This window comes from Ovis aries, chromosome 13, assembly GCF_016772045.2.
Source record: "Ovis aries strain OAR_USU_Benz2616 breed Rambouillet chromosome 13, ARS-UI_Ramb_v3.0, whole genome shotgun sequence".
In the NCBI taxonomy this organism is placed as follows: domain Eukaryota; kingdom Metazoa; phylum Chordata; class Mammalia; order Artiodactyla; family Bovidae; genus Ovis; species Ovis aries.
The window spans coordinates 78,315,431-78,330,157 of record NC_056066.1 but is presented as its reverse complement, the minus strand read 5'-3'; the positions used below and the strand labels follow the sequence as shown (position 1 = coordinate 78,330,157).

The following is a 14,727-nucleotide window of genomic DNA, read 5'->3' as shown; positions in this document are numbered from 1 at the left end:
AGGCCCTGGGCCATATCCTCTCCTCTGGGCTTCAGTGTTTCTAAATGGAAACGCTCACTGCTCCGCAATCTACTTCCAGTTCTTAGAAACTGACTGGGCCTTGCACAGGTGCCCCGGTGGGGGCTGGGGCAGTCACAGGGGGTTCACCAGTCCCGCCCACCCACTCCCATCTCGGGAGGCCAGAGCTGACCTCGGGGCAGGCGGGGCAGGCAGGCCCGTCTGGGGATAAAGGCAGGAGCCCCAGGGTACAGCCAGCTTAATAACAGGCTCCCAGATCCAGGGGGTTTGAACACAGGGGAATAGGTTCAAACACAAGTCGAGCAGCCCACATTCCTGCCTGCAGCTCTGAGAGCCAATGGTTCCCATACCCAGTGGGCTTGGCCTGCACTCTCTCCAAGCCCATCCTTCCCGGTGGGGAGGTGCCCCCTTCTCTGTGCTCACCATGTGCCAAGCTTCTCACTGTACTCAGAATAAGATCCACACCCCTGGCCCTGGCCCGGCCCACACCTGACTTCTCCTCCTACCTCCTCCTCTCAGTCACTTCTGTACCGGGGGCCTCCCCAGTGCTCCACAGGCAGGCCACGCTGGTGCTGCCTCTGGGCCTTTGCACTGCCTGTTCCTCCTGCCCAGAACACACTTCCTCCAGATCTTGCCTTGGCAGCTCATCCTTCAGGCCACAACTCCAAGGTCACCTCCCCAGAGAGGCCCTCCCTGACCCCATCCAGTTGCTCTGTCTCACCATCCTGCCTTATTTCCTCCACCGAAGGCTTCGCGGGGATGTCTTATTCCCCCAGGTTTGGTGTCTGCCTCTCCCAGGGTTTGGAGCCTTAGATGGCGGAGCTGACGACTGGCCCAGTGTTGGATCTGATGTCACCAGGCACAGCCTGGCACCCACCCATCAGTATAGGTTAAATGAACAAGTGAAATGGATGTTGGAGATGCTGAGCCCATTCTGGGGGCGGTCAGTGCTTCACCAGCTTAGACCCTCTCACCTCTGCACGGATGGGCTGGAAGAATCCCTGTATTTACACACAGACTCACTGTGCCCCCAAACACACCTGCACGTATCTGCACGCACACACACACCCCGCCCCACCACGCCACCCCCTGCCTCCGTACCTTGACACCCAAACAGCTCAGCGCGCCTTCCTTTCTCCAGGCTCCAGCTGGCCCCACGCCCGCTCTTCTCCCCAGCCTGCCCGCCTGCCCTGGGCACCAGACTCATAAAGGACGAGGAAGGGCCTCGGGTGGGCTGGCCAGGTGCCATGCGAATGCAGCCCCTGGGGCCCTCGCCTCCCCCTGCGCTGCCAGACACCTGCGTAATGAGTGTCATTACTGGGGACCCGCTGGGCAGGCCCCGGCTCGCCCTAGCCACCCAGGCTGTGAACAAAGCTGGGGATGGGGTTCGGGGAACACGGGGCTGCGGGGACAGTGGGGATGCCTCTCTCCTCCCTGGCCCCAAAGCTCAGCCCTGGATTTCTGGAGCCACAGAGACAGTCTCTCATCTCCCACACAGACTCCCAAACCTCAGGTTCCTCTCCTAGTTCGGCTCAGGTGGAGACAAAGCAGGGGACACACTCACTGAGTACCTATGCATGCCCACGTGGCGCCAAGAGCTGGTATTGCCACTTCCCACTTTAGACACCGCCGCGTCTGTCCACCTGATCACCTACTGTCTCTCTCCTCCTTTTGAGCACAAAAGGTGGAGAACATTTATTGAGTATGTACTGTGTACCTTGTGCTAAATACACGTATTAATGCCTGTGTTCTTAGAACAGCCCCACGAGGTGGGTACTGTAAGTTATTCCATTTGACAGAAAAGGCTCAGAGAGGTAAGGCAAAGTCACACAGTTGATGAGAGGCAGGCCAGGAGCAAAGCCAGGACTTCTGGCTCAGAGTCCGTGTTCTTCACCGCTTGCCACGCCGCGCCACCTCTCCCATCACAGTGGGCAGCTTTGTCCGAGCTGTGCCGTCCCCAGCACTAGGTCTGGTGCCTGGCACATAGTAGGTCCTCAAAAAAAAGCAGTGAATGAGTGAGTGAGAGAATAATCTTGCTGAGTTCTGACACTGTCTTTCCAAGTGACATCTACAAATGAGAAAACCAAGGCTCAGAGAGGTCAGGTGACTTGCCACAGGTCACACAGGGACGGCACCCCGCAAACTGAGATTTGCCCTTCAGGTGTCTTCTGTCGAAGCCAGGGTGGGAGCTCACGCCCCGTGCCCCTCCTGGCCCCTCGTGGCCCTGACCCCTCTCTGGGCTGGACCAGGAGGCCCAGGAGGGTGAACGTGTGTCTGTCCAGCCGGGGCACACAGTCGACCTGCAGACTGAAACTGCAGCTTCTCCTGGAGGCTCCGAGGACGGTCTCGCCGGACCAGATTCTGACCAGTCCCCCCGCCCCGTCCTCTCTCCTAGCTCCTGAGCCATGAGGAGATTCCCAGATCCACCCTGCTCTCCCTTGCCTCTGGGCTTCCCCCTACCAGCACTCTTCCAGAAACTGCCCCAGCCTCAGCTTAAAGGGCACCTCCTCTGCCAGGAAGCGCCCAGCACTCAGGGCTCTGCGAGGGCGCCCGCGTTGCTGACCCTAGGCCATCGACTCCTCAGCCCGCGTCTGACTTCCTTCTTCTCAGGGGCAGTCAGCCCGAACTCTCTGTCCAGGCACCTCAGTTTCATCCCCACCCTTCCCTTGACCTAACTTCTGGGTGAACTTGACCATCGTTAGCTCATCTGTCAGAGGTGTAGGAAATTTAAGTCAAAATAGTAAGTGAAGGCCTCTACTCAGATCCCATGAGGGGCACTCCACCCAGAGCTCACTGCATGGTCTGAATCCTACCAACTTCTCTGACATCCCCTTTCCCCTCCCTCACTCCCCGCAGCCACCTGGCCTCCCCACCTTTCCCAGGACACTCCAAGCCCCAACCCCCCCCAGGGCCTTTGCCCTGGCTGTTACCCCTACTGCAGCCCCTCCCCCCAGGCTCTGCTCCTTCTCCTCCTTCGGACGTCTCTCCAGGTCACCTCTTCAGAGAAGCCCTCTCTGATCCATGAAGCTCCCGAACACCCCTGTGTGTTTCGGTCATGGGGCTTCTCCCCCGCTGAAATGATCTTCTCTGTTCCTGGGCTTGCTCAACTGATCTTGTCTCTTCCACCAGAATGCAGAAGGAGACCTCGCTGGGTCTCCTAGAGCCTGGTATACAGTAGGTGCTCGAGCAACAGGCATGGAATGAAGAGAAGACATCAAAGTGCTGGCCGTCCCTGCCTCGTTCCTGCACCACCCACCCCTGACCCGAGCGGCCCCCAGCCCAAAGTTCAGGGGCTGGGAACCAGGCAGCCGCACTGCCGCCGCCAGCAGGCCCCTCTGAGCCCCAGAGTCTGTCTGGTTCCCAGCCTCATAAAAACCTCCGCCCTCACCGTGCCCTTGGGCGGCACAGGGAGTGGGAGGTGGCCGTGGGGCCCAGAGGCTGACCCTAACCCAGCTCCGGAGAAGATATAGATGCCCAAGTTGGCATCCATGGAGCCGGGCGGCCAGGTGTCACTTCAGCTCCACGGCACAGCCTCAAGGGCTGCCCTGCCAGGTCAGGACCACCACAATCACCCTCCACCAGGGAGGCTGCCGAGCGCAGTGCAGCCATGTGCCGGGCCCAGGCCATGGTGTCGCCAGAGAAAGGCACAGTAGGCATTCGAACACAGCTCCAAGGGATGCCTGCGTGAGCTCCAACGGATGCCTGCGTGAGCTCCAACGGATGCCCGCGTGAGCTCCAGGGGATGCCCGCATGAGCGCCCACCTGGGCTGGTCAGTGCACAGACATGAAGTGCGCCCTAGCGATGCGCCCGATGCATCCGGCTCCAAGCAAGGATCCTGGAGGCAGAGCACTGAGCCCTCGGGCAGGGGACCCAGCCCCTCTGTGCCTCGGTTTCCCCACTGGGAAATAGACGCCACCGTCTCTCCCTCGCCAGGGTGTTGAGGAAATGAAAGGAGATCCTGCAGGGTCCAACAGAGCTGCTCAGATTCCTTGCTGCCCCACCCTGCTGCACACCCTCTGGGCCTCAGTTTCCCCATCTAGCACGTTGGGTTGTGGCGAGGGTAGAATAAAATATTTGCCCAATGCCTCGCACACACTAAGCGCCTCATAAGTGCTTGCTGTTATTTACTCCAGGCCTCTGGGGCTCACTTTCCCTGTCTGTAACTCCAGAGGGCAGTCCTGATCACCCAAGACTTCTTCTAGGTCACTGGGGCAAAGGTCCAGGGGTCCTAAAGTGGCCCTGGCAGGGGAGGGGGACCTGGGGCTGGGGGAGGGCGGCAGGGTGGCGGGATCGGGAAGCCGCCGGAGGCTGCAGTGACTCACCGGCCAGCTGGCCTCCAGGGGGCTGGGCTGTGGCCCCCCACGCACCCCTCTGGGCCCTGCCTTGCGCCCAAAAGTGCTGTGTCATGCTCTGTCATGTGGCTCCGGGTCATTAATACCCGAGTTCTGGGAAGCTTGGGCCGAGTTCCCGGAAGGGGTCAGCCAGTTCAGTAAACAGATTGGCTGGTTGGTCGTCACGGCTGAGCCGGGCGGGCCTGCAGCTCGGGAGGCAGGAGGTGGGGACTGGTGGCCAAAGGGGGCCCAGGAGCCGCCCTGATCCCTGTGCAAGGCTGGCACCTCCCAGGGCAGCGTGGCCCAGGCTCTGCCAACGCAAGGCCAACCTGAGGCTCAGAAAAGGCAAGGCACTTGCCAGAGGCCGCACAGCAGGGCCAGGGCTCCGGCTCAGGATTCTGGACTCACTGTCTAGGGCTCTCAGTGCCCCTCTGACTAACAGGCAGGAAACTCTGCATCCTCTTCGCCTCCAGATCCTGCCCCGGACTCTGGCCAGTTGGTCGGATGAAGAGACAAGCTCGTGGGAGAAGGCAGGTTGGGAAGGGAGCAGGTTTGGCTGGCTGTGAGGCTGTCCCCATGGTGGGTCCTCTAAAAGTGATAATACATATTCTAGCAGTTTGTGAGCACATGCAACGCACCGTTAGACACGAAGTGGTACTTGGGCTCCACTCTAAGTGCCTGCTGTGAATTCACTCATTTAATGTGCAGCCACGTTTGCACAATAATCACAGCCATCATCTTTAAAGCACCTACTATCCACTAGGCACTGAGCTGATCCTCATGTGGACCCCATGAGGTGGACATTATCCTCATAGAGGCCCAGAAAGACAAGCAGCTATATTACTTGGTGGAAGGAAAGTGGGCTCCAGGCTCAACTGGATCCAAGAATTCAAACCTTGACTTTGCCCCTTCCGACTGCACGACCTCATGCAAGTGCCTCCATCTCTCAGAGCCTCAGTTTACCCCTCTGACAAACGTGATGATTGTATTCAAATCACTCAGAGCCAGACCTGGCGCGAGCACGTAAGAAGCGAGGGAGGACAAGGACTGTGGGCTTGGACTGCTCTGGGCCCCAGTTCCGCTCTGCTGCTTCCTAGCTGTGTGACCTTCGGTGTGATGTTTAACCTCTCTGGGCCTCCACGTCCTCTGTACGATGGGGATTGTGGAAACACCTCCCTCATACCCCTGACAGCAGGGACGAGTGAGCTGACACCCCAGCAGCCCTCCACGCAGTGCTGGGCGTTCCACAGGCACCAACACAAGTGACTCGTTCTTGCATCTCACCTAAGATGACTCTTCTGGGATGAGGGGAAAAGGCAGCAGGTAGTGGGCAGGACAGGACACTCACAAGCACCCTTCTGTACCCGCAGGTGATTTGCACAGAGGAGGTCAGCTCCCCGTTCCTCTTCACATGCTATTTTCTCAGCCCTGGCTGTGCCCCTGGCCTCTGTTCTTTGGTTCTCACGCTGTTGTCCACCATCACTAGCCCAGCCCCCAACCCTTTCCTCCAAACTCTCCTCTCATTATCCCCACCTTCACACGTCTGCACAGTTGGGGCCCCCCGCCAGGCAGGCTCCCACTCCCCTAACCCAAGGGCCTGGTCTACATTCCCCCCATCCTCTGCCACTCAGAGTCAAAACCGCCTCCTCCAGGGAGCCCGCTCTGATCCACCCCTCGAAAGCAAACTCTCCTGGACTCTCTCTAAACCTTACTTACCCCTTTCTATCATTGCACATCAGCTATTTTCGCACATGCCACCTCAGATTTTGGCTGCTGCGAGGTGGAAAATTTGCAAGGGAGATTGGGGGGAAAAATTGTCTTGCCTCTAAAACACTTGAAGAAACTTGCTAAATAGAAATTAATAAGTCCTTTCATGAATCTACTCTAACTTCACAATTCATTATTAAATTTCTAATTTAGTACTTAATGAAAATTTTTATGGCGTTTGAAAATAATCTGCGAACGAGAATGTTCCTTGTTGGGCAAACACTCCCTGGTGTACATGGGGATTGCCAAGAACCCAGAGCCCATGGTGAAAAAATGAGCTGCTCATTGCCAAACAATTTCGGAAGTGAAATTATTAATATCATTAAAATCCTTTGGTGATTTTTCCAGCCAGGCTTTTGGCCTGGCTCCTTCCTGTATTTCCCAGCACCTCCCCCCCATAATCATACCCCCTTCCCTGATTCCCTGGTTCCACCTCTCCTTACCTCCCTCACCCTCAAAAACAGTCTGCATACCACCCCCAACACCTCCATGCCCTTGCTCACACTCCTCCACCTCCTGGAATGCCCTCTCCTCTTTTTTTTTTTTTTTGCTAGAATCTGACCCTTTTTCAGAGCCGAGTCCAAGCTCCTCCTCCCTCCCGCCCGGTGCCCTGCCTCACCCTAACCCCCTCGCTGGAGCACACCTACACTTGTGACTCCCCATCGGCAAAAGAGAGGGGATGGCTCAGCAGGTGAAGAATCTGTCTGCCATGCAGGAGATACAGGAGAGGCGGGTTCAATCCCTGGGTCGGGAAGATTCCCTGGAGAAACAAATGGCAACCCACTCCAGTATTCTTGCCTGAAAAATCCCGTGGACGGAGGAGCCTGGCAGGCTACAGCCCAATCGGTCTCCAAGAGTCGGATACGACTGACACCCAAGCACACAGAGGGGAAGAGAGGCACCAAACTCATGGCCCTCAGGCCAAGTCTGGCCTGTACATTTATAGATTGGCTCCAATATTGAATAATCAGTCCAGACGTACAGTTTCCATGAGAAACTGAAAGCCCTCACCTTGGAGACATTGGGCTGAAACTGAGTGGCGCCCATTCTTCAGATAAGCCTGTCCCTCTCACCAGCCAGTTCTCCGCCTGTGCTATTTTCCTGGCCCTGGAGGTACCTGAGTTTGTAACCCTTACCCTGGAGTGGAAGTCCTGTGGCTTCCTTCAGTCTCAGCGCCCCTTCCTGAAACATCTTTGGTAGAATCTCCAGATCTGGTTGAAATGAGGGACCCCCTGCCCACTTGACCGTGTCCTCACTCCCGGAAGAGACACCCCCATGCCTGCCATCCAGGTGCGTCCTCTGGACACTTCAGTTCTTTGAAGCAGAGTTTGGAAACCTCAGCATCACTTCGGGCCAGGTTGGGACCCATCTCGGACCTACTGAACTGGCACCCGAGAAGAGAAACTTCCTGATGCAGCCCCCCTAAAATCAGGCCCCCGCTCAGCAAGACGCACCTTTACTGACCCTTGCTTGGGCCAACAAATCCTCCTGAGTTCGCCTTCAGAACAGAACCAGAGGGACTTCTCCAGGGGCCCAGGGGTTAAGACTCCCCGCTCCCAGTGTGGGGAGGGGTGGGGTGGGTGGGGCTGGGTCTGGTCCCTGGTCAGGAACTGGATCCCGTATGCTGCAACTAAAGATCCTGCATGCGGCACAACTAAGCCCAGTGCGGTCAAATAAACAAATAAAAATAAATAAATATTTTTAAAAATTAAATCCAGAATCCAACCGCTCCTCCAGCCCCCCTCCCTCCCCCATCCCGGAATCCCTGCCCAGCCAGAGGGATCCTGTTAGACCAGTAGTTCTCAATTCAGGGCTGATTTTGGGGGCCCCAGGGTGCATTTGACAATGTCTGGAGATATTTTTTAGCTCTCAGGACTGGGTGGGAGAGGGGGTGCCCCTGACATCCAGGATGGGGAGGCCAGAGGCGCTGCTCTGAGCCCTGTGATGCACAGGACAGCTCCACAACAGAGGGTCGTTGGCCTGAGTATTGACAGGCCCAGCGTCAGAAACCTGTGATCCAACCTGAGTCGGGCCCTGCGCTCGCTCAGAACCCTCCGGGGAATCCCACTTCACTTGCAGTCAGCCTCCGCCTCCTCCTGTCGCCCACAGGGCCCTGGGTGATCCCGACCCTGACAGCTTCTCATCTCCCCCCAAACCTCCCACTGGCTCACTCAGCCAGGTCACTCTCCTTATCTTGCCCCCACCATGCGAGAATTTTCTCCCTGAGGGCTCTTGCATCTGCCTTTCCCAGCATCTGAACCCTCTGCCCCAGACATCTGCAGAGCCGGCCCCTCACTTCCCTCCAGCCTCCTGGCCTGTCAGTGGTGGCCTGAGTGACACCACAGCCCCCTACTCCCGCCCCCACCCCGCACTCGCCCGTTGTTTCGCTGTCTGACACACTCCATCTTGTTTGTTTCCTGACTATCTCCCGGGCTCAAGTATAAGCGCCAGGGAAGCAAAGAGCTCACCCATCGTTTAGTCCGTTTTGTCCGCTGTCGTCCCCCCAGTGCTTAGCCCAAAATGTTGTTTCTGTTTAGTCTCCAAGTCATCTCCAACTCTTTTGCAACACTATGGACTGTAGCCTGCCAGTCTCCTCTGTCCAAGGGGTTCTCCAGGCAAGAATCCTGGAGCAGGTTGCCATTTCCCTACTCCAGGGGATCCTTCTGACCCAGAGATCAAAGCTGCATCTCCTGCCTGGCAGGCAGATTCTTTACCCCCGAGCCACTTGAGAAGCCCTTAGCGCATAATAGATGTTCAATAAATGCTTACTGAGCGAACATATGACTCGGTATACCAGGCCCCCAGTGTGTTAGAATTCTAGAATTGCAGAGGCTTAGTCAATTGAGGGCCTTCCCTGGTGGCTCAGATGGTAAAGAATCCACCTGCAATGCAGGAGACCTGGGTTCGATCCATGGGTTGGGAAGATCCCCTGGAGAAGAGAATGGGTCACCCACTCCAGTATGCTTGCCTGGAGAATCCCATGGGCAGAGGAGCTTGGTAGGCTATGGCCCATGGGGTCGCAAAGAGTGGACATAGCTGATCAACTAACGCTTTCTTACTTTCCATCCATTGAGAGCCGGTGAGCTGGTGACACCTTTGTCCTGACTGGAACAGTTCTACAGACATGGACTCCATGGTCTTAAGCATCCATCAGGCTTCCATTCCAGGCCAGAGCACCACCAAAGAGACACCTAGGTCCTAGCTTAGAGAAAGACGGAAAGGTAATAGAGAAAGGGAGGCAAAGGCTGGGCCAGGCGAGGAGGCTGAAGCCACAGGTGGTGGTAATATGAGATAGGCCCCAGCCTAGGAGGGGTCCCCGGGCTGCCCAGCCCCTGGAGACCCTGGTCCCCCTCACAGAACAAGAGCTCCACCTGGGAGTGTGGAGGAGGGCACTCCTGGAGACCCCGGGCAGGAGCTCAGAAGAGAAAGGTGGACAATTTGTTCTAAGGAAAAGCCATGTAATGTGAATTCACTGAAAACCAGGCCAAAATCTTAGAAAAAAAGATAAATAGAGAAATTTGCCTAGAATCTGTCTTGCAAACTAAAAAAAAAAAAAAAAGTGAAAATAAATTGGTTTTTCTCCTTGACCTACCATGATAACATAATTATACAAATTCTTAGGATAATCAAAGTGAAGGGAATGTTGATATATTTAAATAAATATAAACAAAATAAAATAAAATGGCATGACAGCACATATCTTTTTCGTTGCATGTGACCAACCAGACATAATCATGGAGAGAGTTATTCAGTCTGCTCTGTGGCCACCCCCGGGGCCCCTGGTCCCTGCTCCCATAGCTGGCCAGCCCACTGCAGACTCTGGAAACCTGGAGGATGCTGAGGCCCTGCTCACCCGGGATGGACTCCCGTGTACCACTCCCACCACCTGCAGTTTTGATCCAGAAGACGGGCCCAGATGCACCTGATTGGCGGGTGCTGGCCACGTGGCTGTGACCACACCTCCGGGGAGCAGCCCCACTGGGGTCCTGCCTTCCTTCCCTCCAAAGTCCCTATCCCTCAGACCCTCACTGGCTCCTGCAGCCCGTTCCACATCCCAAGAGGGACGAGTCCAGCACCTGCAGTTTTTGAATAACTAAAGGATTATTGTGTCCCACTTCAGGAACAAATGGGAAACCAGGAAAACATATTTTTACAATTTTTAACAGTGAAGGAGCTAATTTTCCCATTACAAAGATGGTCTCAAATAAACAAGACAAACGCTCCATGGAGAAAATGGTAACACCATAAAAATGAAAGTAGCTTGGGTATCCACTAGGCACCAGATGCCAGGGATACAAAAGTGGACGAAGGCTGCTTCCTCCTGAGCTCACTGTCTGTGGGAAAAATGACTAAGAGGCTGGTCCGAACCCCGCAGGGACCAGGGGCACCTAGGGAGCAGGGGAACGACAGGGACACGCCCACGTGAAGGGGTGGTGAGCTGAGAAGGGGACAGAGTGCCCCAGGAAGAAGGCGCTGCTCAGGCAAAATCGTGGCAGGAGGAAGAACGCCAGCCACAGCTTCTAGAACCTTCCAAACCAGAGGTGTCCACCAACTTGCGTTCTGTCTGTTGTTTTTAATGTGATTTTTTGGTCCAGCATTTGAAACTCCAGACTTTTCACAGACAACCTCAGGTTTCTGGCTTCTCTTGATAAATGGAAAGACCTGGGTCTCGTGCCGGCTAAGAAGCAGCTGAGAAGGGCTTGTTCTCTCCAGTCCACGGGCAGCCACCACCCAGCCCACCCCTCTCTTCACATCGCCAAGCTATCTGAGTTTTTTGACTCCCTGTTTTAAAGGTTGCCAGGGAGGATGCTGGGAATCAGGCCCAGAGAGCTTAAGCCACTCTCCCAAAGTCACACAGCACGCAAAACAGGGCTACAGCCTGAGGACTCGGGACACGAACCACCTCCTCCTCGGAGCCCCACGGACCCCCACCTCAGTCCTCCAGGAGCCGCTAACCCTGGCCCTGGGCCCCCGGAGAACCAGGAGGCCGGGCCGGGGAAGGCCCTGTCCTGTTTAGGTTTTGTGGTCTCGTGAGTAACTGAGTGGAAAAAAACAAGCTTGAAAAGATAACAATTACAACGAAAATTAAATCAAATCGGGCCCGTGACTCATTTATGGAGCCGTAAAAACAGAAAACAAAAACAAGCTGGTTCTGGAGGAGGGAGGCCGGGCCGAGGAGGGGAGAAGCCAGAGAAGGGAAAAAATAAAGCATTAACAGCCTCCGGGGCCATCAGTTACCCCAACAAAGAGGTAACGATGCCAGGCCCCTGAATGGGGCGAGGGCCCCGGGGGCGCAGGAGCCGGGGGCGCCCATGGAAGGGATCAGATCCTAGATTCCGGTGGGGTGGCTGGTCTTGTCTTCCCAAATGTCCCTGTGCGCTGGGTGCCACTCATGTGCTTCCTTCTACAGACGAGGAAACTGAGGCTCAGAAGGGCCAAGTGACCAGCCTCAGGTCATACAGCCAGGAGGCGGGAGGCTGAGAGCCAAGCCTGGCCCCAAAGCCCATCTGAGGTTCAGTCTTGCCATCTGGAAAACAGGCTCTTGAGCCCCAGCCCTGTTCCAGGGTTCTGGAAGCTTCCCTGGACGTTTCGGAAGCAGCCCCCTGACGTGATGGGCCCCTCTCCAGCCTCCCCGTCTCCGTTTACGCAATCACGGGGTCACCCCGGGCGATGACAGAGGCAGGCCCAGGAGCTTGGTGGGTCTGACCCGAGGGAGCTTCAAAGCGATGCCCTGCCCGCTTCCCAGAAGCCTCTGCCCCCAGGGGGATGAGAGCGGAGCCAGAGGCAGAGCCCGAGGGCGCCCGCCCCGCAGGCCTGCGATTCCCCGAGGTCGCCCTGACCCAGGAACCAGGCCGTGCGGGTGGCCGAGAGCTGGGCCGGGGAGCCGAGCTGGGCAGAGAGCTCAGGAGCACCGGGAGGCGAGCACGGGGCCTGAGGGGGCTGGGGGAAGGGGCCCTGGAAAGCTAAAAATAACACCGCTCACCAGGCTAGGACATGGGGTGTGGAGTGCTTACTGTGGGCAGGGCACAATGCCAAGCACCTTACATTCACTCATTCATCCACTCTGTAAGTCTCTCTCGGGCGTCTTCTTGGGCCAGGTGCCATGTTGGGGGCTGGGAACCTCACGATGATCAAGAGAGTCACAAGTGGAGCTGCCATCCTGAACACTGCAGACAGACAAGGAGAAACCAGGCTGTATCGGAACGTGGTAGGAGCTCCAGAGACAAATGAAGCTGGGAAGAGGGCGTCAGGCATTAGCGGCGGCCTGGCTGAATTGTGACGATTAAGCAGGGACCTGAAGGAGCAAGAGCAGGCCGCCCTCAGGAATGGCGTTCCAGGCAGAGGGAACAGCCAGTGCGAAGGCCCTGGGGTACGCACACACCTGGTGTGTGTGAGGACCAGCCAGAGGGCCCGTGGGGCCGGGGCAGAGAAAATCCTCCCAACAGGCAGGAGGGCGGGTACTGCTGTCATCTCCTCTTACGGAAGAGGAAATTGAGGCTCAGAGGCGGGAAGTGACTTGCCCAGAGGCACAGAGTCAGGAAATGGCAGAGAGAGCACAAGTCGGGCTGTGTGGGGAGGCGGGAGCGTGAGCCCCAGGCTGCAGGGCCCGAGGGCGACCCCCAGAGTGCATGCGCCTCCTGCCTTGGTGACAGCCACGGACGCTGTGATCATGCAAGATTCCGGTGCAGGGGCCCCAGCCTGCCTTCACCCTGCCTCCCAGGCCCCCTGGGTCGAAGGGGCATCAGGTGGCCGAGAATCCTGGGAGCTCGTTGGGGCGAAGCAATGAGTGACTGCGAGGAGCTCCTGGCTTATCCCTGTCCCTGAGGACTGAAGCAGCTTTGCAGCCTCAGTTTCCCCGTGTGTCAAATAATGGGTCCACTTCGGTGGTCTCCAGTAGCAGCGGTGTAGCGCTTCCGTGGTGGCTCAGCAGTAGAGAATCCATCTGCAGTGCGGGAGATGTGGGTTTGATCCCCGGGTGGGGAAGATCCCCCTGGAGAAGGAAATGGCAAGCCACTCCAGTGTTCTTGCCTGGGAAATCCCACGGACAGAGGAGGCTGGCGGGTTACCGTTCATGGGGTCACAAGTGACTCGGACACGAGTGAGCGACTAAACAACAACAACGATGGCAGTTGTGGATTCTCGGGTCCAGAGAGAGGCATGGCGTCTTGAGGTCACACAGCCAGGGAGTGGCAGAGCCGGGGTGAACTGGGAGCCTGGCGGCTGGCCCAGAGCACGTCTTCCTCCTCCCTGGATGAGGCTTCACCCTGGATCTCAGCCGCCTGAGCCGCTCACCCTGCCCTGATGTCTTCACCCTTCTCCCCTTCAGCCAGCACCCTGCACCCCTCACCCTGTTCATGCTTCCGGGCCTTGGCACGTGTTGGGGGCCGGGAACATAATAACGATCAGGAGAGACTCGAGTGGGGCTGCCCTCCCGAACACTCCTCTTCTTGGGAGTTTCTCTCTCTTCCTTCCCCTGGGCCTTCTCCTCCTCTCGTAAAGGGAAAATAAAGCAGGGTCAGAGTACAGAGAGAGAGGTCAGGAGGTGGAGGGTGTTTCAGCTGGTGAGGGCGAGCACTCAGAGAAGGCTCCTCGGAGGGGTGACATCTGAGCTGTGACCTGAAGCGACTGAGGGAGGGAGACATGGGAATACAGGGTCCATGAGGGTTCCAGAGAAGGAAGAGCACATGCAAAGGCCCAGAGGTAGAATGATCCATGGATTGTTAGAGGAACAGCAAGGAAGCCATCTGTCCAGAAGGGAGTAAGCCAGGAGGAAAGTGGAGGAGACAAGGTCATCAAGAGGGATAGGGTTTGCTGGGGTCGGAGGCCACACAGGGCATGGTGGGCCCTGGGGAGGACTTTGACTTTGACTCTGAGTGAGGTGGGAGCCTTGAGAGGTCTCTGAGCAGCGGGGGGCAGGGGGGACCGGCTCTGCCTTAAGTCCTAAGGGCTTCCCTCTGGCTGTGTGCGGAGGTCAGACGGTAGAGCGGGAGGTCCCCAGCGGGTGACGCTGCTGCCATGGGCCGCGGAGGGAGGAGTGGAGCCGGGCAGAGGCAGGTGCTTCCAGACGCAGAGGTGAAGCTGAGAGGAGGCGGCAAGCCGTCAGCCGTCAGGGTGAGAACAAGGCAGAGAGGACAGCCCCTGCGTTTGGGGAGCTCCTGGAGCACAGGGGCGCGGTTTGCTGCGGTGGGGCGGTTGCAGGTAGACCCGGAGACCGGCCCACTCACAGAGCTTGGCTGAGTCTGGGGCTCCTGTCAGTCACCTCAGTGACAACTGGGAGGAGTGAGTGGACAATTGTGTCAGCGCAAGCATCCGGGCTGGAGATCACTAGCGTTTAGGTGAGGACAAGAGCTGTGACTCTGGCACCTCTGTTTCCCTTGCCCCAGTGCCTTAGCGGGCCTTTACGAAGCATCCAAGAGACCCTTGAATAAACCCCAGAGCACGTGTCCTGAGTGCCCACCACGGTCGGGGCCATGCCAAGAACTTCTTCCCACTGACCTATTTCATTCTCACAACTTCTGACGGGGTGGGTACCACCACAGCCCGCTTGCAGAGCCGAGGGTGAAGGAATTTTGCCCAAGGTGTCAGCTAGCGCTGAGAAAATAAATTTCT

At 57.1% G+C, this 14,727-nt stretch overlaps 1 long non-coding RNA gene across 1 annotated transcript; it reads right to left on the bottom strand.

The window, feature by feature from the left end:
• Positions 1–1,670: 1,670 nt before the first annotated feature.
• LOC114117526 (uncharacterized) lies at positions 1,671–14,361 on the bottom strand. Its single transcript, XR_006055750.1, has 2 exons — positions 2,949–14,361; positions 1,671–2,011 (listed from the first exon to the last, which is right to left on the bottom strand). It is a non-coding gene; the product is annotated as an uncharacterized LOC114117526 (long non-coding RNA).
• Positions 14,362–14,727: the final 366 nt, after the last annotated feature.